The 26777-nt window shown below is 37.7% G+C and overlaps 1 pseudogene; it reads right to left on the reverse strand.

Annotated features, from left to right (window-relative positions):
- Nucleotides 1-4640: 4640 nt before the first annotated feature.
- On the reverse strand, nt 4641-15886 carry LOC111895116 (uncharacterized; annotated as a pseudogene).
- Between the last annotated feature and the right edge of the window lie 10891 nt (nt 15887-26777).

The raw sequence follows: 26777 nt of genomic DNA on the forward strand, positions 1-26777 counted from the left end.
TATGGTGTACATGCAACCCTAGAAACCATGGATCTATGTTTTCTCTATTATACATGCAAATTTGATTTATCCAAGGTTCTCATCCTAACTAGCATATCATGGGGTACTTGTAATATAAAAAACATAGTAGGATGACATACCTTTTCTTGTGGTTGATTGCTTGGAGCTTCAAGAGCCAAACACCAATAATGTGGATGCCTTAAGTGGAATCAAAAATCACCAAAACACCTTGGAAGACTTGAGAGAATAGTATTGCACATTAGAAATCAGCCCACCCTTGGTCTCACACACACTAGTGAAATTTCATGTGCTAAAGACCTCTTTATATAGTATGGTGGATTAGGGTTACATCCATATAAACCCTAATACCCATGAACTTTCATTTCCATACGATCCATGGGTTAAAAACTCCATGGACTATCCATGCAAGCTTAGTCCATCCTAAATGAACTTTGGTCCATTCTATATATATATATATATATATATATATATATATATATATATATATATATATATATATATGTATATAGGAGTCCACATTTAATTAGTTCCTTTTGATCAGTAAATTAATTCCAAATTAAGTCTTGATCAATACTAATTAAATAATATGATTTCATATTAATATATTATAACTTATAATATATTAATAAATCATAAACATACTATTCTCAAAAGATTATCCAAATTTTTTCAGTGAAGTGCAATCCAAATGGACCATGCTGGGTCGGGTTAAGTACATACCAATTATAGTTATAGACTTAGACACCTTATCCAACACCCTATTCATTAGTCCATTCAGGATTTTTGCCCGAGTTGGCAAGGTTGCTTATCGGTTGGATCTTCCGGACAAGCTCAGTCAGATCCATAACACCTTCCACGTGTCTCAGCTCCGGAACTGCGTTACAGACGAGGCCGCCGTTATTTCTCTAGATGATATTCAGGTAGATAGGAGCCTGAATTATGTGGAGAAGCCCATTGCATTTTTGGATAGAAAAACTAAAGCTCTTCATAACAAGGTGGTAAAGCTAGTGAAGGTGCAGTGACAACACCAGAAGCGCTCTGAATGGACTTGGGAGCCGGAGGACGAGATATGAGACCATTACCCGGATCTATTTACGGAAGCGGACTGTGAGGATGATGTCTAGTTCAAGTGAGGGGGAGTTGTAACACTCAAATCCAGGTATTCCATTATCTACCTTTAAGTATTTTCTTTTTGGCAAAAAGGGCACTTATGTATGTTGGGCGTAAATTTGATACACTTAACGTACATGAGAGATACGCCTCGGGTGGCTGAGGCTCATACGTTGGGCATACAAGCAGGTAGGTGGCTAAAATCCTAATTTCTTGTCTTGCACCTTATTTAAACAACCTTATATCATTTAGACCAAACCCTAATCAGCCTAAATAGCCTCATTTCGTCCCTTAACCCCATATTTTCATGAGAGTGTGATCGTTGAGCTTAAAGAGTGTTTTGTTGGCCATTTTAGAGAGCATTCAAGAAGGAGAAGGTGGTGATCAAGTCTTGAGTGTCATTGAGCTTCTAGATCCTGCACCTAGTTCATCTTGAGGATCTTCTGGAGGTATAAAGGCATAACCTTATCATCTCTTTTGTTAGATTGAGCTAGGGTTTTGTTATGAAGTCCCTTTTTCGTTCTTGGACCCTCTCTTGTGAGTTGAGCAACTCCAGAGACTAGGATTGTTAGATCTAAGTTCTTTAAGCATGCTTGATGCATAAAGGTGCCATCTTGAAGGTTGTTTTGATACCATGCATGAGCTTGAGGTCTTAAATGAGGTATTAATTGGAAGAATGAAGTATCGGGGACCCTTATTGCATGCAAGGGCATAAACTTGCCAACTTTACGCCCTATGACATCTTAATGGACTCATATCTAAAGTTTGACGTTGAAATCCAGAGTATTAAACACTTAATGGTAGGTGGTGCATATTATGCTTGTACATCGGGCATAATATCATAATCGTTACCTGTACAACCAAAGGGCTCGGTACACTATGTGTACTGGAGTGGTACGCAGGGTGTACACACCAGATATGGGTTTGGGCTTCGTGTGGGCTTGTGAGATTATTGGGCCTTATTCAGTTTTGGGCCTGGTCTCATTTAGAGTTAGTGGTCTGTTATTCTGTTGTGGGCTATAGTTGTATTGGTTAGGCCTTGTTGGGCCATATGGCCCATTAATAGCTTTTTACCTTGAATCCTAGGCCTATTAGTAAAGGAAAGACTTTTGGGCTACCATGGAAGGACTTAGGCTTAAGTGTTTGGACTCTTTAACTAGGTTGATTTATAATCCTAATTTGAGGCTATTTCTACCATTTTTCAGTGTGAGGTTTCAGACTAATAGGCGAGCATCTATTTTGTTCAGCAGACTGAGGTGAGTCTTCTCACTACACCCATTGGTGGAAGGCACCAAGGTCGGCCCATTACATAATATATGATGTTTATTAATTGAGTATGCAATGGTTTGCTAATTAACATATGTGTAGACTTATTTGAAAACAATGGGGGGAGCCCATGGCACTTGGAAAGACCATAGGGGAGCCCATGGTACTGGGTTACAAGACCATGGGGGTTGCCCACGACATTCCAAGTGAAGACCATGGAGGGAGTCCATGGCAGCCTTATGTTTATGTGTGCATGTCATTATATGGTTATGTGTTTATGTTTTTATTGGGAAAATCACTAAGCGTGTGCTTAAATTTTTGTTGGGTATTTCAAGTTCTTCTGGTTTTAACAGCAAGGGTCCGGCTTGATGGCGCAACGTGCACTTTCCAGTATTTATGCACTTAGTATTTGAATACTCTGATCTTTTAAACAATGTGGTTATGTAATGGGATTTTTGGAAAACAAATTTTGTTGATATTACTAATTATTTAATGAAAAATTTTCTATGAAATTTGGGTTCTTTCAAAATCAACACATGGTATCATCTTTCAAGTTCTTGATGAAGAATTCTCTCCATGCAAAGATGAAATATAAGCTCAATGGGTGTACTGGGAATATCATCAGTTCGTTGAAAACACATGTGGTTTTGACTATCAAGATAGAAAGTACCATCTTCTGGTTCTTGGATGAACATACGATGCACTAGTTCAACACCTACTGGCAACTTGTTGTTGATGTAACGAGTGCCATACAAAAGAAGAAACTTAGTATACTTGGACATGCTAGGGGTTACTATTCTTCCTGAAGTGGATGGTCTAGATGGACCAGCTGATAGCACAAGCTTCAACCCTTTGACTTTGTTAAGCAGCTGGTGAATTGCTAATTTCACCTCCTAATCATGAATACCTTTATAATTATCAGTAATTTCTTGAATTTGTATCCACTCATTATAGCTAAATTTGACTAGCTCCTGAGGAAGTACAACGTCACTTAATTCATACTCAGTCTTTTTCTTGAACAACGGAAGCTTCAATGACTCATTCTTTGGTTTAGTGCACCTTACCCTAATGATGGGATCAGGTTTTGATCTACGAGCCAAAACATATCCAAACTTCTTTCTATCGATCATGTCACTTAGATCAGAAACCCTGTGTTGTTTGGCCACATTATTGTTGAACAGTTGAATATTCTTGTTTTGAACATTAGTGATTTGAACATCAACATTTTCATCAGTGGAAGTAAGATTCTGAACAAGTTTAATGGACAAACGTTCATCTTTTCTAGCTCAAACAGAGGTGTTATGCTCCATCATAATTTCTTTGACTTCCTCAAAAGTTATTTGCCATTATTTAGCTAAATCTTCTAGATCAATAGTGAGCTTGATTTTCTTCTAAGGATGAGGGGTTGAAGAATCACCAGCGGCAAAAGAGCTTTCAGCTTCAGCTTCATTGGCTCCCCTGAGAAAGAAGTCATACTCTTTCTAGGATTGAGTTATTCATCATCCGACTCCATGTCGTTGTTGGTTCCTTGGGGAATCCCCCCTAAAACTATGAATTAGGGATAACAACACTCAAAGGAACAACAAATTGAGCCATAAACCCTAAATTAAGAAACCCTTCATACTCATTAGTTTTAGATTGATCACCAACGTCTAGGATAGGTTGATCATTGTTTGTTGCATCAGTATTTGGGATGTGGCTTTCTTTTTTGACTACAACGATTTCCTTTTGATCATCATCCCTTCCTAATTCAGAAATTTTAGGAAGAGATGGAGGTGTTGTGGTTACCATTTGTTGATCATTTCTCTATTGACTATTCTCCCCATTTTGGCATCTTCAGTTTGGGGAGGGGAGCCAGGTGACGGAGAAGGAGTGCAAGGAGGAGGATGAGATGTAGGACGAGGAAGTGGAGGCGGATGTGATGATAGAGGTGGAGGTGGAGGATTATGACTTGGAGATAATTTTTTTTTGTGGTGGGGGGGGGGGGGGGTTATCTTCAATAACCATATTATCATCATCGTCATCACCAAAGGTCATAAATAGAAATTGTCCCCCTGATAAATAGAAATTTCCTAAAGGGGAGTTGGCATTGGAGGAACAATTATGGCTTGAACGGAAGGAGACCCTGAGCTTGGAGGATTCACATATTGAATCAGTATATCAGTAGTTTCCATTTGAGGTGGGATTGATCCACGTTGTACGATATCATCTGCAGAGGGCGTGGATGAAGAAGTAGACGAAAATCAACTGAGATTATTCAATCTCGGAAGAGAATTCATTCCCCGAGCAGAGGCGTCTCCCTTATCAGTTTCAAGTTCATCTTTTTCATCTTTAGCTTCTTCTTCATCATCAACGGCTTCCTCGTTATCTTCACCATCATCCTCTTCTTTAGTTTCATAGTGTTCAACAATGTAGGAATTTGCAATCGAATTTGCCATTCTCTGGGTAATATGCTTTTCTCCATCAGAAGGAGCAACATTGATGATCTTTGAGGAGAGACAGGAATGTGAATGATGAATCCATGACTAATATTGTAACCCCTTCATTACAAGCCAAGATTAGACCAAACCAACGAGGATAAGTAACATATGTTGACTTCTTGCTCCCAGTGATAAATTCAATCAATTGATCAAGAAAAAGTTAAGCAAAGTCCATTCTTTTGTTGCACACCATGAAATACAAAATTCTTTGCTCAAGTACATTCAATTAATCTTAGCTCCCAGCTTTGTGTCCAAGGCGTTTACCAATTACCCCTGATAAGTACTTCCACCCTACGCCATAACACTGACGAAGAGTGTATTTGAGTAGATCACGAGTGGTGCCCTAAAGGGAAAAGTTATACCCTAATGTTGCACGAACGGATCTACATCTTTCTTTAGAGGGAATTTCAAAATAATTTTCTAATCGAGGTAGACGAAGAGCAGCTTGAAAAGATTATGCATTGATAGTAACCCTAGATTGACCATCTCCAATGGTTCCGATAATGGTTTGAGCACTAGAATCAACAGAGCAGGAATAATAGAATTCATGTACTTGCTTACGGTAGAATGGTCTGAGATGTCGTAAAAGGCATATATTGAATAGGGTAGCTATTGACGTAGTTAACGAATTCTTCATGTCATGAGTTCATGAACTGTTTCGGGATAACATCAGAGAATTTCACATTGTTTGCTTGAATGACAATGGGGGAATCAGGGGCATGAGGGCGTTTGACGACATTAGTGTTAGGTGCAAACTCATGCAGAACCTTTGACATGATGAGAGATTGAGGACGATGATGATTGAGAATCCCTTTTTCAAGAGAGAAAATCAGCTGCTTGAATGAATTGTGAAAGTGACCTGGGTGAGAATTTTCCCAATTTATCCATAAATTTTCTTCCCTTTTATGTAATCATGATTGAAAAGGTCGGCACCGTAAAAATCTAGTAACCCAAGATATTGATAAATCTATTAATCATCATCTAAAGGTTACCCTTGAGACAAGTGAGTTACATTAGTGAGACATTGCATTAGTGGCAATAAACATCAATGGAAGCAATCAGTATATCAGAGTTGCAGCTGGTAATCCAGTGATTTTGTGATATCTCCTAATAGTATAGGTTTAAAACTACCAATCACTGACATAGTATTGCGAGCTCTCATTAACATATGGTTTTAAATGTGGTCTCATTAACCACTTTTGTTAGAAGAATAAAGGGAAAGAATGGAATGATGTGTCTAATTTATGGGCAAGAAAGGGTTGGTGCATATAATAGCCTATGGTACATAGACTAACCATCAGCATAAAGTTTCAAACTTTCATCAGTGTGGTATATCATAGTGAAATGTTAAGTTTTATCAAGAAGAATGAGGAGATAATGGAGTGTTTCAGTCATGCTAAGGTGGAATTAGCGTGAATCATAAACGGTGTCAACTCATCAACAAAAAGTTGTTCAACTTCCATATCATAGAGCAGAGTTGCAGTCTAGAACTTTGAAGTTCAACGTTAATTCATTTAATGTTGTACAAGATAAAGTAATAAATAATATAAGGTTAAAAAAAGAGCTAGTCAAAAGAAAAATATTCTAAAAGCGATATTTTTGAAACATTTTCAGAAAAAGATAAAGACTCGATTCATCAAATCTCTTGAATTGAAGGGCATAAACAAACTTCCTTTTTTTGAGAAATCCGTCCCTCAACACTGTCTATAAAAGAATGAGCAAACTGTCACACCCCAAAACTAAGAACGGCGGAAACGTTCTGGGGCAGAGGACGTCATGTATAATATCAACAACAATGTAAAGTAGTAAACAAGCAACAACATCATCCATTGCATTAATAATATAATTATTATACAAATGTGTTCTGTCAAATTTTGATAAACACTAAAGCATAATTCAAAATGAAAGATAAGTCTTGAACAAGCTCCATCTTCCTTTCTCCTTGCATCGGTACCTGTCTATGATGACCTGAGGATACAAGTAATTTTGAAAGCGAGTATCAGCTTTGAAGCTGGTGAGATCATAAGTCTTTTAGTGTCTTAATTTGTAAGTAAGTATTTGTATGTAAGAATTTGTATGTATAAATTGTAAGTATGAAAATGTTTGTAAAACAACTGTAAACATTTGAAAAAGCCTAGAAATCCCTATGATTCCTACTAGTATAAGAAGGTGTCTTCTACCAAGACCTAACTATTATGAATGTAGCCTTCTACCAAGGCATCTAGTGTCTGGATGTGTGTCTCGTGTAAGAGTATGTATTTTGCCAAGTATAACTATCATTAACAAAAATATAGTCTCTACATTACCGTGCGTCATGTGAATGTTCACGAAGTGAATGAAATGGGAAAATGAAATAGTACTATGGTGTAGTGCTATAAGAACTACTGCCGTACTAAGTACCTTAAACCGGATTTATATTAAGGCATTATGTGATAAATTGCACCATACTATAGACTGGTAACAACGACAACGTATAGTCGAAAATAAGGTATGACATTTGGCACCCGCAGACCTGTCGGTCCTGCTGTAGCTAGCAGCAAGGTGTAGGATAGTCAATCCAGTATAGATCTATACACAAACTCACGCTCTCCCTTCAAGAGACTCTGGCTACAACCCGGGTCATGACAATTAAGGCATCCTCCCATACATTGGATCATAATTTTATTAGCGTATTAATGTAAGTGTAATGTAACGAACTGTTCTATCTGTAATGTACGTGCTCTCTACCTAGCAAGTATAGTAATGTACTGTAATGTTCTAGAAAGTATTGACTCATGAATGAACTGACTCATTGTAGGATATTGTGCTCTAGTAATAGTTCTAGTATCTTCCTAAACTACCCATATGGTAGCTTACTAGTAATCTAACTGGTACGTATGGACATGGATGTATACCCTTGCTACCCAAGGGCATATGATGAACTGGAAGGACCTTTTATGGCTATATATGTACACATGATATATAACTAATATTTAAACGACTTTCGGACGAGTACCCGATATCCCACCAGACCACATCTCAAGCGCGAAAAGGAAATAGGGTGGATAACCTTCCTAAGTCTTTTAAACATTTCTTATATAACTATACATATAGAGACATGCAATTTATAATATAAAATCATAAATAAGTTTTGTAAGACATTTGAAACATAATTATTATTTTAAGAAAAGATCGACTTGATGTCAATCTATAAAACAATTTGAAGGCATAAGTTTGATAAAACAGTTTAGTATAAGGAAACATTTGTTTGAAACACAATTGTAAATAAGTTTGAATTGTAGTATACTGAGTACAAGGTACAGTGTAATAAGGAGTTTAAAACATATAAAATGTTTATAAAAATCATTTGAAGGAAAACTGTTTGGTAAAACGGCTAACGTGTAGTAAATTATATGAATGTTGCATATTAATCACATGTGATTGATGTAATAAGTAGCATAATTCTACTTATTAATCACATGTGATTGATATAATAACTAGCATGATTCTACTTGTATCCCCCCCATAAAACATTTAAAAATAGTTTAAAACATTAGTTAAGGGGTATGAACTCACCTGCAGTAAGTGACTGGAATTGAACGGACTGTTATCGTACGGAAGGATCGGATAAGTGATTGGTGTCAAGTGAAGACTTAGACACACACAATGATCCTAATTACATATGAAAACATATGTATATAAATAATTAGTGATTAAAACACTAATTATACAAGTATAAACATTTAAACGCGAGGAAAACACTTTTGGTTAAGTGCTAGGAGGCTAATGGGTTGCAACAAAGGAGTGCAATGCCCCTAATGGGAGTTTAAGGTCTAATGACCATATTTTTTTGGAGTTTACTGCCCAGGGGAGTAAACGCCTGGCCGTAAACTCTCAACCAAGGCTCTAAATGGTGCTTAGAATTATTACAACTCTAGTGGTGAATTGTTTCAAGGCTATAACAAGTGTTTGGGTGCCATATTAACTACTTTGGGGAGTTTACGGCCCAGAGACCATATTCCCTTGGAGTTTACGGCTGTAAACTCCCTTGGGAGGGTTTTTATGGTGCTTTCAAGTCTCAAACATTTCTAGGTAATGATCTATGTTGGGTTCTAGGCATACGGAACGAGTTAGGGTGTCATTTGACCCCTTTATAGGTGTTTGCGGCCCAAGAGTCTATCTTGGCCGTAAACTCCTTTTTCCTTGTGAATCCTTATGTTTTCTAGGCTTCAAACACTTTAGGGTACTTGTCCTAATTGAAGTCTAATCTTTAGGAGGTGTTTCAAACCATTTTAGCATGTTCAAGGGAGTTTACGGCCTAAGATATTCTTGGGCCGTGAACTCCCAAACTTTGGTGATTCTACGTTGATTACATGTCCCTAATACAAGTAGAATACTTTCTAGGCATTTGTTTAAGGCTATGGAGGACCCTAGGCACACTTTGGTGCCCTTATTTGGTGTTTACGGCCTAAGAGCATTCTCTTGGACGTAAACTCCCTTTAAGGGTGTTTTTGATGTGTTAAAGTCTCCAAATGATCATACATAATACCCTAAGCTAGTTACCTAACAAGGAAATGGGACTAGATGGCCTTTAAGCTTCATTTTGGAGTTTACTCCCCAAGAACGTTCTTGGGCGGTAAACTCCCAGATCTCATATATTTGACATACATTCTATGTTAATAAGCATAAAACAAGCATTATAACACAACTAGAGAAGTGTACTCACGATTTGGGATGAAAACCTGAAGATCCATGAGAGTGAAAACGGCTTTTCTCTAGTTGGAAATGTGAATAATGAATGAATTTAGTTCAGAAATCTATTTATAATCCTGAAATATTTTTGGCAGAAAATATTTTTATTCCGGACTTAGACTCTAACATTATGAAGTTTTGAAATGCTCAAGTTTCACAATCCCATGAGCATCCACTCTCCTGATATCTCCTTAAACGTAAATCCTAATGCACACAAACTTATTCGGAAAAGTCTGAAATTCATTGAAACTGGACTAGCTTCTATTGGCTTCAAATGGTTGATTCAGAATGGAAATTCTGGGTTGTCACACAAACCAGATCAAATATATCGAACTAAAACACAATTCATGGTAACCAATGATAGAAAATGCCTTTAATCGTTGAAGTAATGCAGATTGATTCCAAGCTTCGTGTTCACCAAGAACAAGAGAAAAGCATGAACCAGTGTAACAACCCATTATTTTGCAAGTCAAAAAAGTCAATAGAAATCAAACTCTCTAAATAAAATTCATGTTTTATTTATTATGTTAAGTTCATAAGGGTTAAATACGATTTACAATATATAAATGATGTTTTTATCTAAGTGTTTTTTAAAGTTTGAAATAAAAACCCACTCAACCAAGAACCCTCACATGGGTCCTACCACCCAACCGAAAACCCTTCTTGTTGTATGATGCAAGACCGAGAACGTCAGGCGGGGGACCCACCCACTTCGGACCGAAAACTGATTCCAGTCAGCAATGAAATCAGGATGCAAAGGTCCCACTTTTTGATCGAAAACTCTTCTTTTGGGCTACGTTTTCACCAAAAACTCTATCATTAAAATATATAAATGATGTTTTTATCTAAGTGTTTTTAAGGTTTGAAATAAAAACACACTCAATCAAGAACCCTCGCATGGGTCCTACCACCCAACCGAAAACCCTTCTTGTGGTACTATGTGAGGCCGAGAACGTCAGGCAAGGGACCCACACACTTCGGACAGAAAACTGATTCTGGTCAGCACCGAAATCAACATGCGAAGGTCCCACTTTTTGATCGAAAACTATTCTTTTGGGCTACCTTTCCACCAAAAACTCTATCAAGCCCATTATATTGGACCGAAAACAAAGGTTTGAGGCCCATTAGGACCGGCAACCCTCTTTATATATAAGTGTTTAGTCGTAAACATACTTCATTTCTGACTTTTTAAACCGAAAACACTCCCATTTTTATCTCTAAAATCATCAGAATTCTCTCAAGTATCATAAGAAATCTTCAAATCTTTAATCGAAATCCTTCAAATCTTCATAAGATCCTCAAAAACATTCATCCCATCTTTAAATCTTCATAATTTCATCAAGAACACCACCAAAAATTCATATCCCACTGGAACCCCCCCCCCCCCCCCCCCCCCCAAACTCACCGAAAACTCCTCAAGCACACCGAAAACGCCTAGCAATATTCGAAATAATTCCAAAGGCTATTTGTAAGTATTTCTTATATAATTAAAGTGTTGTTTAACACTTGAATTGTTATTTAAATCACTATTTAATTTATTATTTAAACTAATATCTTATTAATTTAAATACGACGTCAGATATAATATTTTTATGATACGACTATCTTCACGTACACTAGCCCGAGGATCGTCGCTACATTTTCGCTATCCGAACGCGAACACGCACTAGAGGTGAGTTCATACCCCTACGTTTTCACTATTTTTCCATGTTTATAGGGGGGAATACAAGTACACCACGATTAATTTTTCTGTGAACATTCAAACGATTTCAAACGTGTGTGTATATATATATATATATATATATATATATATATATATATATATATATATATATATATATATATATATATATATATATGAGATTCAACAGGCTTAGGAATGGTGTTTTCGCCTTAACTCCAATTCTATGTTTGGTTGTGGGCTTAGGGAAAATTCACTTGTCTGACTGCCTTTTTGGTTTCAATTATATATGCTACATATATATATATATATATATATATATATATATATATATATATATATATATATATATATATATATATATATATATATATATGAGTACAAGCCTTTAAACCTTTGTAACATGTTGAGCAAAGGAGAATTTTCAGAAGTATTTACATTACAAAGGAACACACTTATAAACTATAATAGGTATAGTTTATGGAACATCCTTACTACTCTACTAATTCAAGAAACAATACAAGAACATACTTATAAACTATATGGGTTATGGAACACGTATATCATTGTTACAAAATACAGAGGTACAACACAAACGAACATATAAACTATAATTGGTATAGTTTATGGAGCATAAGTACTATTATTACTAAGTTAGATTTTACTACAGTAACAAACATATAAACTATATTAGGTATAGTTTATGGATCTTATATGTAGTTATTCATTTTAAAGTGATTTTTAGTTATTTTACACGTAACCGTCATTATAGTTTTATGAGACACACTTCAAGTACTTACCTAAGTACCAATCATGCCCTGAAATTATAACCAGGGTATCCAGGAGGGAGAGCGTGAATTTGTGCATAGATCTATACGGGACTGACAATCCCGCACCTTAACTGTTAGCTAACGTTAGGTCGGCAGACCTGGGGTGACAAATGTCTAACTATTCCGACGCCTGAAGAACGTCGTTTCAAGCCATCTTAGGTCATCAAGTATGGTTATAATAACTCATAATTTGGTATTGAAGAATACGATTAGTGTATGAATAAGTAAACAACTTCACACACTACAAGAAAAACAGCCTATTACGACGCTCATTGCGCGTCGTAAAAGGCTCAGACGACGCGCAAATGCGCGTCAAGGAAGGCCCTGTCATAAAGAGAGACGACGCGCTTTTGCGCGTCGTCTATAGACGACGCGCATTTACGACGCGCAATTACGACGCGCGTTTACGACACGCAATGCGTATCAAGGAAGGCCCTGTCATAAAGGAAGACGACATGCATTCGCGTGTCGTAACCTTACGACGCGCGTGTTAATGACACACAATGCGTATCAAGAAGCCCCTGTCAAGAAAGGCCATGTCATAAATGAAGATGACACACATTTTTGCGTATCATAATTTTAAATGTTTAAAAAAAATATTATTTATAGATTTACTTATTTTCAAATTAAATTTGTATTTAATGTTTCATAATAGAAAATAAAATATCATATACAAAAAATAGAATCCATTGCATAAAATTTAATGTCATACAAATAATCATTCCATGGAAAGATAAAATAAATTAATAAAAGTTGTAACAGAAAGTTACAAACTAATAATTCTAATAACCTAATGTGTGCCTCACTATAAACAAGATTTGTGCTGATGAACCCATCCCTACTCACAGTATCTCCACTCTTCCTTAGTAACACCACTCAATTAAGGACTCTAAATCTATGAACTTGCTCACAGTATCTACATCTGCAGATGAACCCATCCCTGCAAGCATGAGGGCAACCTGGTCAAAATAACCAAAGGCAGAGTCAGCAATATCATTATTATATAACTAAAAAGAAAAAAAATAGAATTAAGATATATCAATAAGTCATAGATACATTTCTAGTTACAAATTTATATGAAATTCAGATTGATAAAAATGAGGATGTAATATAAATCTTTTAAACAGTGTTCCTTACATTAACTCTTTCTACCCTCTGCATTTCATCTTCAAGCAAAGATACTTGTGCAACAGAAGTCCAATGAATCCAAATTTGATGTTAACCTGTTGTGTGAGTGTTCATGGCTCCTTCATCACTAATATTGTCTGATGTCAACACTGTTGACATTGTCAAACTTCTATCTGTTGATCATAATTACATGTGTCATATGATATTATCTTTAATGTTTGTGACCTTAAGATTTTCAAATTTGAACAAAACATTCAAAGAGTTAACCTGCATGTTTTGCATTGGAGAAAAACAGCCTAGAAGGATTGTATAAGAAATCAAGAAATGGGAAAGATTACTAACAGGGTAGTCTTCGAGCTTCCTTACAAGACTGGCATGAACAGGAGCTCTTCCTTTTGCAAGCCTAAGCTCTTCTAGACATTCTGATTTCCTTATGCTCTGTTAAAGAAAATTAGAGAACACATCATGTAACGGTAAAAAGGGAATTGGGAAAAAGGAAAAGAAGTTATTAACTTAATATGGTACCTCCAAGAAAGATGCATTTTGGGGATCATCAAGTCTTCTCAAAGGACCATCGTTAACAGTGAAACCATTGGTCCAGAAAGTGATGGTGTGTGTGTGAACATCAGGTTCAGAGACTTGAGGAGTAGCTCATGTCTCTCCAGATAGTAATCTTCCACTTCCAGAAAAGCTTCTAGTAGTGAATTATAATACTTTCAGGTTCTGGCAAATTAAAACCATAGTGTAACCGACTTAGACTAAAATGGGAATAAGAAATATTATAATAACAGCAAATAAAGTTATAAGAATAGCCAACTTACATACCTATTGGAATTAAATAGCAAAGAACAAACATACACAAATAAATAAAGATTGCTGAAGATCAAAAAGAGTACTGATTAAGAATGAGAAATCGGCGATTAGGAGCAACGCTATTGACATATATGATGCAGGTTATATACATAGCATTATAAAAAATTTTGCCTTTTTGCCCATAATCCAAATGACAATTTTACCCTTTTTGATATCTCATTTTTTTTGGTTTCTGTTCATTGAATCAGAATGCAACTAAATGTCTTGCTGCTCTTGTCTCTGGTGGACAACAACAATTGCTCTCTGACATCATCATCTTCATGTGGGACCAATTGATTTCTCTTGAGGTGTTCAGGGGCAACTCCATGCCAAAACATCCTCTTTGCATAATAAAATTGATCCAGCATAAATGGACACACTACCTGTGTATGTAGGTATGTATGCCATTGCCATCCATCAATAATTCCTAAACTGCCCTTCCTTTTTCTATTAATGTAACTAATACTAATCAAGGGTAAAGTTTTCCAAACACACCTGTGGAGTTCCCGCATGCAAGGCTGCTGAAGTTGATTCACTAGTCAAACCAGATTATACACAAAATAGAACATTAGTACAGACAAGGGTAAAATTGTCTTAAAAGTATAATTGAATAAAATGTAATGATACGAAGAAATTGACAAGCCTGCAAAAGTTAAAAGCCATAAAGAACTAAAAAAACTAAAAAAAAGGGTATTTTAGACATAAAAAGCCACCAGTTCTTAGGGGCCATAAAGAACTAAAAAAAATCCCGGTATTTTAGACATAAAAAGCACCAGTTCTCTCTCCTAAAAATTACTTGATTAGTTGCATTTTGGGTTGGTAATGTAGAACTTTCTTGAGTCCAGTCCAATATAGATTTAGGAGGACCTACCAATGCTAGATAAAGGAGCTATAGAAAGGTAGAAAATCAAGCAAAAGACTGATTAATATTATATCAAACAAATAAATGGGAGACAAAATCAATGAATCCTTGATCACCCATTGGTAATCTGTGCCTTAAAGATGTCTTTTTTTTGGATTAGATACTCCAATCTGTTTGTGTCCTGAACAATAAAAACTTAAATAAATTATTACATGTACATATTAATACAAGAACTATTATAATCATAGTACCTGATTATGCTCATAAAGCATATGGTTTTTGGTGAAGTATTTGTGTGTATCTTTTCCATTTACAAGCATTTCTTGATCAATTTGACTTATAATTCCAATCACACGTGCAAGCAGAGTAGTAGGAGAATCATTCTGGAAAAAAAAAACCTACAACAAACAAACAAACAAACAAACAAACTCATACACCTCATTTTATTTATATGCATATTATTTTGTATAAATATTAAAATTTTAAAAGATAAAAAGAAAAGGGATACGTACATTTCCAGTACAAAGTTCAGCTAAAATGCAGCCAAGTGACCAAACATCAATCTTTTTATCATAAGGAAGCCCTAAAAGAACCTCTGGTGCATGATAAGACCTTGATTGGACATAATAACAAAGATGATCTGTTTCAAAACAACTGCTTCTAAGATCAATCATTTTCACTTCACTTCTGCTGTAACTCTTCACCAATATATTCTCAGGCTGTAAATCACAATGTATAAGCCCTAATCCATGTAAAAACTCAAGTGCCTCCAAACACTAAATCGTTATTTGACTACATAAACATAACAAAAATGTCACAAATCCCTCAAATAAGGACCAATATTCTAAACTTAAAATAAATATTGTAAGGGTTAAATGTGAGAAATAACAAGCGAGTTTCATATATTGATTTACTATTCCAGCATTGTAGTTTGAAAAATCTACCCAATTATATCAATGACATCCAAATTATAATGTTATAATTGAGTAGATAACTGAAAAGTAGAATGCTATGATAGAAGGCAGTGAGAGTAGTAGGAATAAAGAGATTGTAAAAACAAAAAACAAAGCAATGCAATGGGAATAGGTAACCTTGTCCTTGATACCCTATATGGGTAAAACTAAATTTTGTTTACCAATATATATGAAGTCTTCTTTTTTTTTTAAAAAAAAAACCTAAATTTTGTTTTTATTTTTGTAGCCATTAATTGCCATCATGGGAGTTACACCCAAGGGTTATCTTTTTTGTCATTTTATCAAAGGGCATATTCGTCAAAACACCAAAACTACACTAGGGAGAAACCAAAAACCATAAATGATACTACAATCATGACACTAGAAGCAAGAGTAGGCACCTGTAACACAAAATAAAACCAAGGGCAAAAAGGTCAATGTTTGACATGAGTTTTGAAAACACCAACAAAGTAATAAGAAAGCGCATGTAATTGAGACAACATGTTATCAACCCACTCAAATCTCAAGGCAACCAGCAACATGAGAGATAAAAAAAAATAAAGTAAAATTGTACTTAACAAAAAAAGTAAACAGCAAATTGAGTTTGGAATCAATCATTCTGATGTTGGTTTCAAGAAGAAGCAAGTGCTTTGAAGCGAGAGCACAGTAGACAAGTTGAGCTTAAAGATGAGAAAAGGGTATCAAAAAAGTATGAGCTTAAAGATGAGAAAAGGGTATCAAAAAATTACTAGCCCTGTAGTAATTGATGATTGTTTATGGCTTTATGCGTCTTGTGTGAGATGATAAATCATAAATCTTGTTTTGCAATATCCTAGCTTGCTTCGAAAAATTGAATCAGTGACATTTTCATGTACAGATGTAGCTGATGAAAAGAAAAAACCCCACATACAATAATAAGAAGTTCCTAAATCTTAATTCAAAGCAATTATTCATTATGATTCAACTGAAGGAGTAGATTCACATCTAAATTACAGATTGGACACTACAAATTTTGGACATTAATACCCCTGATGGCCAGATTTGGTGCTAAAGGGATTTCAAAGAAGAAACAAGAAAATTACTTGTTCAAACAGGAAATAGCTTATGCTTTTTTGGTATAAGAGCAGTAAACAAGAAGAAACTTACATTTTAAACAAAGCATAATCAATTAGATCCGGTAGAAAACAAAACAAAATCAAACAAATAATCAGGAACTTATTCGAGAAATCAACAACATTAAGATTTTTAATTGACAAAATGGTAGATGGGATTTCACCATTAATGGAGTTTAAAGTAATAATACAAGTTGAGAGGGAGATAAGAAAAGAGAAACGAAAGAGGAGAACGAAGAGTGACGAAAAAGATTGTACCTGATGACCCGGCGGCGGCGGCGATGTGGAGTGACGGAGGCAGAGTAAGAATCGTTGAAGGCGGATCAAGGACCAATGTCTGCAGGAGGTTTGACCGGTGTGGAGAGATCGGAGGATGCAATCATGAAAGGAAACGTCTAGCCGCCCGCAGATATAAGCGCCCAAAAAGTCTGTTTGCCAAAAAACAAACGAGGCCTTAGTCTTCTACGAAGAAGGACTAGCGCTTCCTCTGCTATTCCCCGACCCATTGGGCTCATCCGTACACTTTCCTCTCCGAGTCTCCGGTAGACTTCAACTATGAATCTGGTGTGAGAATACAGGGTTCTTGATTCCTAGGGTTATAAGAACTCGTAGAACCAAAATCCCCTATTTCCCAAAAATACATCTTCTCACATACCAAGGCGCTTTCCCTTTACCGTTTCTGAGCGTCAAAAACGGGGCGAGCATGTATTTGGGCTTTCTGCAAAAGATTGAAACAAAGGAATTTGAGGTCAGGTGAGCATGAGATCATCAATGAGGAGAAGTGAGCAAGGGGTTGCAGAAGGTGAGGCCAGGTCGCCGGATCGATGCTATAGAGCACTGAGTGAGCGAGTGTTTTGAGTCTTAAAAAAGCCCTAGAATTAATATCAATATCGGTTCGTGTGATTTTGTTATTTGACCCTTTTATGTTCGCCATCTCCCTCTTCCTTCTGCTCTGTTAGATGAAGAAAGGTGAAGTGAGATAGCAGTTGATGGTTTGCAGGGAAGATGGTTTGAGGTGTAATGGCATGATCTGATGCTTCTGGATATATTGATGGTGGTTGTTGTTACGGTAGAGATATCAACAGTATCATTCTCTGAAGCGGCGGCCATGAAGACGAAGGCCCTAGGGCTTTTTCTTGCTAGTTGGAAGAGGCGGGGGGGTTTAATTTTTGGGATTCAATAGGTGGGTGAAATCCCGCCTTAAAAACGCGTGTTTCATTAAAATTATAAAGCAACACATTTAGAGGACGCACATTTTATGAAAGGCGCCCTCCGCATTTTTTTTTCTTTTCTGACACTAATTGTAGGGCACGCACATATGCGTGTCTACTATCCTTCAAATTTTACAAAATTGACATTATTTTTTAGGGCACACACAAATGCGCGTCCTCTATCAGCGAGTGTCATTGTTTGCGCGTCATTAAAGGGCTATTTTCTAGTAGTGACATAGTTTTAATAATAATGAAACAACATTACAATATTTTAATACAACTGGTGAATCTAGGTACTTACAATTATAGAGTTTTTATACAGGCACGAATACAATATACTACTCCCATACAGAGACGTCCTCCACCCCGACCATTTCCGCTGTTCTGGTTTGGGGGTGTGACAGATTGGTATCAAGCCATTGTTTTTAGTGAACTGAGTATATCAAACCTTACAAGATATACAACTATAAACACAATGGCGCTGAAGTGTTCCGAATAAAAGTATACTTTTAAAATCCAAGTATTTTATAAGAAGTATACAAACATACATACATACCAGAAACAATCTTGTAGTAAGAACTACACAAAAGTATTTAGATGTTGGACAATGCAGTTAAACCTAGACAGTTATGTAAACATATCTTGGATATATATAGCCTAATCAAATATATTTATTTGAGATACGACCAACATGTGTTTGGGAGTGATAGTGGTGTTGCAACAAGTCTAAAACTTACCAGCACTCTATACAAGAGAAAACTCTAGAACCAAACATAAAGAATAAAATACTATAGGAGTATTTTATGATCCTACAACACTAGAACAAGAACATTTAGGCCTCTATAGTTTGATATACTAATAGTCGATAAGGGCTTTCTTACTAGAATCGAACATGAGAAAATAAAGAACCTTTGCTGGTATCTCTATAATTATTAAGTGTATATGTAAGAGTTATATATAATTAAAACTTTATAGACTTAGAATTTGTGATTTAGCTTTACTTCCTGTTCCTTGTTTCGTTATGGACTTAGAGTAAGTCACTCATTTGAAGGTTTATTTAGTCTTGGTTATATATAATTTGTATACATTAGGTGATTATAGGGGGGGCCCAGTATGAGCCACACTATATAAATTCTTTACAAGTGTTGCTATATATGAAGTTGGCGATTGTTTACTTATATTAGTAGGCTTCCAATGTAAATCGCTTAATAGAACACTATAACAGTCAGGATAAGATATATTGTAGCACCTGGTTCTTGGTACGTAGTCTTTTGTTAAATACTTTGCATTTTGGCCTTGGACTCGGCGAGTTGAAGGTCCAACTCGCCGAGTAGAAGCGAGAAGGGATACGGGACGTAAGCGATGGACTCGACGAGTTGGGTCCCGAACTCGGCGAGTAGACCCTGTTTGGACAAAAACCCTAATCTGAGGGTTTGCAACCTATTTAAACGCCTTAACTCGGCCTCCTTCGTCTAATTTGCTCCCAGAAGACCCCCATAGCAAACCCTAGCCGTTATTGAGGCAATCTAAGGCATTTGGAGTGACTTTGGTGCTTTTGTGATCCAAGGAGGGAAGGAAAAGGTTGAAGGAACAAGAGGAGGCTAAATGGATCCGAGTTTGTGCACCATTTTCAGCTTATTGAAGGTAAAAAGTCTGTATCTTGCTCTTCTATTTGCTAGATCCCATTTTGTAAAGTTTTAGGGCTTTTCTAAGCCATTTTGGTCACCAACCATGATTGCAAGCATGGATTGGAGTTGATGTTCCGGATCTAGGCCCTTAGAGGGTTTACAAGGCAGAAAGGAGTGGCTCTTGCACTCAAAGAAGGCCCCATGCTTTGAGAGGGCTTGTTTAAGGACCTTTTAAGCTCTTAGTCCCATGCAAGCACGTAAAGGTTGTAACTTTACGTGCTAGATCGATGGTAGAAGATTAGATCTATCTTTTGATCAAAGGTTGTATGTCAGAAATCGAAGATTTAGTGAGTGGTTGTAACCAACTTGGTGAGTCCGTTCTTGGACTCGGCAAGTCCGAGGTTCTGTCCCACATCAGTTGAGGGTCATAAGGACCCAGTTGAGTGTGGAAAGGTTTTAAGGGGGTCACAGGGAGTGACCCAACGTTCTGGACTAAGCCATTGTTCTAGAAATACATGGGATTCAACGAGTGCATGAACAGACTCGGCGAGTCCAAGGCAATCTTCTTAAGGATGAAGATGAACTCGACGAGTTGTTCATACAACTCGGCGAGTCGGATGAGGATTTAGTCGATGTTTATTTTGAAGGAAAAATCGTCGAGTCATCGCCTAACTTGACGAGTAGAGACAGGTATGAGGTCTAATGGAAGGATAGGGACTCGGCGAGTTGGCGAGCGAACTCGGCGAGTCAGGTCAACTAGAAGTTGACTTTGACTTTGACTTGGTCAGGCGTAAAATGATCATTTTACCCTAAGAATAGTTAGCAGTGTATGACTAAGTGTTTTGTGGGAATTATAGCCGGAGGATTTCCGGAGCAGCATCGGCAGTAGTCAGAGGATTCCCGCACAGTTCAGCAGCTGCTACGAGGTGATTTACCTTCTAGTAGCGGTGGGTCTATGGCCACAATGTCGGCCCACCAGTAGGGATCGTATGTTAGATGCTTGTCTTTGTGATATTCATCTATGTTGCTACTACCTAATATGTTATATGCTAGCGTGATATGATATGTGATAGTGATAAAGTTCGGTTGTTAGGACCGAAGGGTAAGTTAGGCACCCCAAATATGCCTAACAGTATGTCATGATATGTTTAGCTGCTAACATGATATGTTACATGAGATAAAGGTAGTAGGAGGGGGAAAATTCCCCGAGATTCGGTTGTTAGGACCGAAGGGTAGGTCGGACACCCCAGATATGTCTGACAATAGATTATGCTATGATATATGTGATAGTAGTAGTAGGGGATGAAATAGTCCCCGAGGTTTGGTTGTTAGGATCGAAGGGTAGTCAACACCCCAGAATGGCTCGACATGGGTAGGTCAGCGCCCCCGAATGGCTTGACACGGGTAGGACGGCACCCCAGAATGGCCGCATGGGTAGGTCGGCACCCCAGAATGGACGTACCGGGTAGGTCGGGCACCCCACAAATGCCTGGCAGTATGTATGCGATGTGATTGTATGGTATGTGGTACGATGGGGGAACTCACTAAGCTTTGTGCTTACAGTTTATAGTTTTGTTTCAGGTACCTCTTCAGCGAAGGGGAAGGAGCTGGCACGGTAGCGGTACATCATACACACACATTGGTTTTCCGCATTATGAGATATTCTGGGATTGTACTCTGACATTATTATTATTTTCATGCTTTGGTTTTCAGACACGAGATATGTTTTAATAAAATGATATGACCGGATGATGTTTTACTACTAATGTTTTGCAAACCCCTTAATTCAAATGAAATTTTTGGGCGTGAAAATTGGGTCGTTACATATATCTTGTTCATTATCACCTGACTCATGACAACTATAGGGGACTTATCATCACTTCCTCTTTAATCATTATAAAGAAAGATGTCTCCAAAGAAGTCCAACAGTATGACCCTTCTATTTTCCAAGTAACAGTAACCGCTGCCATGGCAGCCGCCATGATGTAGATCAATACAAGTGGCACTAGCAGAGCGGGTAGTGGTGCCAACCCTTCTAACCACGGAGAAATCCATGGATACCCAAGGGAGTGTTGATAAAAAGATTTCACGACGCAAAACCCAAATCCTTCGATGGAACCGGAGGTGTCATTGCTTTAACATGCTGGTTTGAGAAGACCGAATCAATATTTGAGACATGTACGTGACCCAAAACTAGCAAAGTTAAATTCACAACATGCACTTTTATAGACAGAACCCTCTCTTGGTGGAATAGCCAAGTCAAGTCATTGACTCTCCCAATAGCAAATGCCATGAGTTGGGATGACTTATAGGAACTAATGTTCGCAGAATATTGCCCGAGGGGCAAGGTGCAAAAGCTAGAGCAGGAGCTCTGGGGTTTGACGATGAAGGACTCTGATATTGCTGCATACACTGCCATATTTAGTGACCTGGCTATTTTATGTCCCGAGATGGTTACCTCGGAACGTAAGAAAGTGGAAAGATATATCTGGGGACTCTCCCCTTAGATCCAAGGGAACGTAATAGCTGCAAATCCACTTACTTTTGACAGCGCCAAGCGTCTGGCACAGACCCTAATAGATCATGGAGTTCGTCAAGGCTTCATGACAGTTATCCCTAAATAACCCACAGAGAGCGACAACAAAAAAAATTCTGGAACAAAATAAAGGGGCAATCATCACAGGAGCCCTCAAAGAAAAAAACAAATTGTGGTAGTTTATGTGACATCCCCTAATTTCTCGGCCAGAAAAGACCGATTTAATTTATGCTTTTTAAAATAAAATCAAAGAAATCTTTTTAAAAGATGTTGCAGAATTGGTCCCCGAACAACATATGATAAAATTTTATCAAAACCCTTCATTAAGAAGGTATATGTTTTCCATACATATATCAAAACCTCGGGATGTCATGCTCCGATACAGATCAAAAGCATAAACAAGACATTATAAGCCTTTCAACAGTTATTTATAACTACTGGCCTATAATCCAAAAATCTCTTGTTGTCCTTCGACTATGCTCGGGGTCCACTACCTGTAACATAAAAAGCTGAGTGGGTCAGGCTTGGGAGCCTGGTGAGCATATAGGGTTTTCAATCCACAATAATAATAAGCTTATTAAGTTCACCAATCAACAATAACCCTAATTACCCGTCCCCGTTATCATCACTTTACGTCCCTAAACACTTTTCACAAGGGACCTAGCCTAAAGAATATCATCGGGATGGACACTACTGCTAAGGGGTTTCCTCAGCCATACATGTCCTAAAGGCAACCATGAGGGGGATAAAGTACAGCGAATGAACACTCTCAGTTCATTAACACCTACACATTGCAGACCTGCTAATGTTTCCCACTGGACTGTCTAGAAAGTTCGTGGTCGTCATCCAAACTCCGCTAGATGACTGGATCTCAAAACACATCGAGGCCTCTCATCAATTTTATTTTATCACACATCACTAACTACCCATGCTCTACCCAACATATTTGTAGATAAAAAATACTTATACAGTTTAAAACTTGTATAAAACATCAACACAACAGTCACCTCAAAGAAAAAATTAATATATTTACACATAGCACGTATTATATGGTAAATACTTCATATCTATGTGTAAAATGAAAGTGACTATACACTCACATGGTTTGATGATAATCGGGCAGCAATTTGTTTCCTAAAACGATCATTTCTAATAAAACCGGGAGTTTTATTGAGAAATCGGGCTTTATAAAAGTGGGGCTTCGAAACCGAAAAGATAAATTTTCTGGGCTTCTCAGGCACTTCGTGGAGTGTTTCGGGCTTTACAATCGATACCGGTGCTTTGCGCGATGTTAAGATGAAGAAAATATGGGTTTAGGGGTTAAAATTGACAAATTTTCAAAGTTACCAGGGAGGTCTCGCACCCTTCTATTTATAGGGGCGAGGCTTCTGATCGGATGGTCAGGAGGGAAGACACGCGTCGTAGATGCAAAGCTCACAGGGGAGGTGGATTGCACGAGGGTTGCACGTACGAGGGGCTCGGTGGCAGCTTCTGATTGGACCGTGGTCTACTGGTGCACATGCGAGGATCGGAGCTAGGCTATGCGAGGCTCGCAACACGTGGCAGATGGGCGAAGCTTCGGCCGGAGAGCTGGCTACCTCGGGTTGGGCCTCCTCCTCGGTCGAATCAGGATCCGACGCGTGGCTTCGGATGACTCAGCAGCTCGATGACTCAGCAGGACACGTGGCACTCTTTCTGCGATGGTGACGTGACAAAGTTAGACTATGCGAATTTTCTCGATTTTCGCGCCAAAAATTCTAAAATCCATAACTTTCGCATACGAGCTCCATTTTTGACGTTCTTTATATGCACGCGTAGCTAAAATTACGCTCTACAACATCCGTTTAGACCTCGTCGGCTAATTTTGAATTTAAGTTTTATATTATTATTTTTAACAGACCGGGACAGGAAATCCGTTAAAAATTCATAACTTCTTCATCCGATGTTCGTTTTCGTCAGACTTTTTACCGTTGTGCTCCTAATGATGAGACCTTCAATTATTGTTTAGGTTGTGTGGGCTAAAAGTCCATCGATCTAAAATTCGAGTTTTTAGTTGTCTACTGCTAAGCTGAAACTTCGAAAAATCATAACTTCCTCATACGAAGTTAGATTTGGGCGGTATTTTTGTCGAACTTCTCGATTTAACGAATACTACGACTTTCGTTTAGATCACTAAGGCTAAAAAGTAGGTTATCAAAAACTCACTTTTTACGACATTCAGCACCGTGTCGGTTTTGTCGCGAAACTTCGACAGGTCATAACTTCTTCGTTATAACTCGGATTTTGGTATTCTTTATATCCCCGAAATCCTTGTTTTGACCACTACAACTTTATGTAAAGATATCGGGATTATCTCACACTTTAATTTTGACGCTTATTTTTATTCTTAATTAATTAAACCCTAATAATTAAGCATAAAACACATAATTCATATAATATTCACATAATTCCTTTTCATTTCTTCAAAATGAGTTACAAAGGTTAACCTAGACTATCAAATTAATATAAATGCCTAGGCTAGAAACACGAGTGTTACAATTCTCTCCCTCTTAGGATGATTTCGTCCTCGGAATCACATATCACCAAACAAATGCGGGTAGCGACTCATCATGTCACTCTCCGTTTCCCAAGTGAGATTTGGTCCATTCGTATGTTTCCAACGCACAAGCACTAAAGTGACCATCTTGCGACGTAACTTCATAGTCTTACGGTCAACGATTTCCTCAGGTTCTTTGATCAACCTCTTGTTTTCATCCAACCTTAACTCAAAAATCAGAATTATGTCGGGTACATCTACCGTGAACTTTCTCAAGCAACACACATGAAAGGTGTTATGAATACCCTCCAGTTCTTCCGGTAACTCTAGCTTGTAAGCTCTATTCCCAATCTTCTGAAGAACTTTGAACGGTCCAATAAACCTTGGACTTAACTTTCCTCGTTTCCCAAATCTCATAAGTCCCTTCCACGGCGAGACTTTAAGTAAAACCGAATCTCCAACTTCAAAGGTTATCGGTTGTCTTTTCTTGTCAGCATAACTCTTTTGTCGATCTTGAGCAACTAACATCCTTTCCCTTATCACTTTCAACTTTTCAGCAGTCTCATGGACTATTTCAGGTCCCATAAACTGCTTTTCCCCAGCTTCTAGCCAACATGATGGCGTTCGACACTTTTCCCCATACAAAGCATGATAAGATGTCATCTTAATGCTTGAGTGGAAACTATTATTATAGGAGAATTCTACTAAAGGTACGTCTTCAACCTAGTTACCTTGGAATTCTAGGGTACATGCTCTCAGCATATCCTCTAATGTTTGAATCGTTCGTTCGGTCTGACCATCGGTTTGCAGATGGTAATCTGTACTCAAACACAACTTGGTACCCAATTCCTCTTGTAGACTCCTCCAAAATCTCGATGTAAAATGGCTATCACGATCGGACACAATCGTTAACGGAACACCGTGAAGCCTCACAATTTCCTTCACGTAAGAATTCGCAAGTTTATCCGTAGACCACTTCTCTTTGGCTGCTATGAAATGCACATTCTTAGTGAAGTGATCAACGACCACCCAAATCATGTCATGACCGTTCCTTGTTCTGGGCAGTTTAGTCATAAAATCCATGGTGATGTCTTCCCATTTACCCATGGGTATGGGTAATGGTTCTAAACTCCCATATGGTTTCTGATGTTGTGCCTTAACCCTAGCACAAGTTACACACTCAGCCACATACTTAGCAACATCGAGTTTCATCGTCGGCCACCAATAATAGGGCTTTAAATCCCTATACATTTTTGTACTGCCGGGATGAATCGAGTACATGGTCTTGTGAGCTTCTTCCATCAGAAGATATCTTACTCCGCCCGTCTTAGGTACCCAAATCCTATCTTGGAATACCTTCAACCTTTGGTTCTTTGTACCGAACACTAACGTTTTGCCCAAATGTTCTCCTTTCGGTCATTTTTCTCCAAATCTTCCTCTTAAGCTTTCTTTATACTTTCCACAATTGTCGAGACAACTTCAATTCTCAACGCTCTTGGCCTTTTCTTTTCAAGGTTTACCTTCTAACTAAGAGCATCAACAACAACATTTGCTTTACTAGGGTGGTAAAGTATCTGACAGTCTTGGTCCTTGCGTAACTCTAGCTAGCGTCGTTGCCTCATGTTCAATTCCTTCTGATTAAAGAGACATTGGAGACTCTTATGATCAGTGAAAAGTTTACACTTTGTACCATAAAGATAATGCCTCCATATCTTTAAGGAAAATACTACCGCTGCCAACTCTAGATCATGAGTGGGGTAGTTCTTTTCATGTTCCTTCAATTGCCTTGATACATACGCTATCACTTTATCCGTTTGGGTCAGAACACAACCTAACCCAA

The sequence above is a fragment of the Lactuca sativa genome, chromosome 7, assembly GCF_002870075.4.
Source record: "Lactuca sativa cultivar Salinas chromosome 7, Lsat_Salinas_v11, whole genome shotgun sequence".
Taxonomy (NCBI): domain Eukaryota; kingdom Viridiplantae; phylum Streptophyta; class Magnoliopsida; order Asterales; family Asteraceae; genus Lactuca; species Lactuca sativa.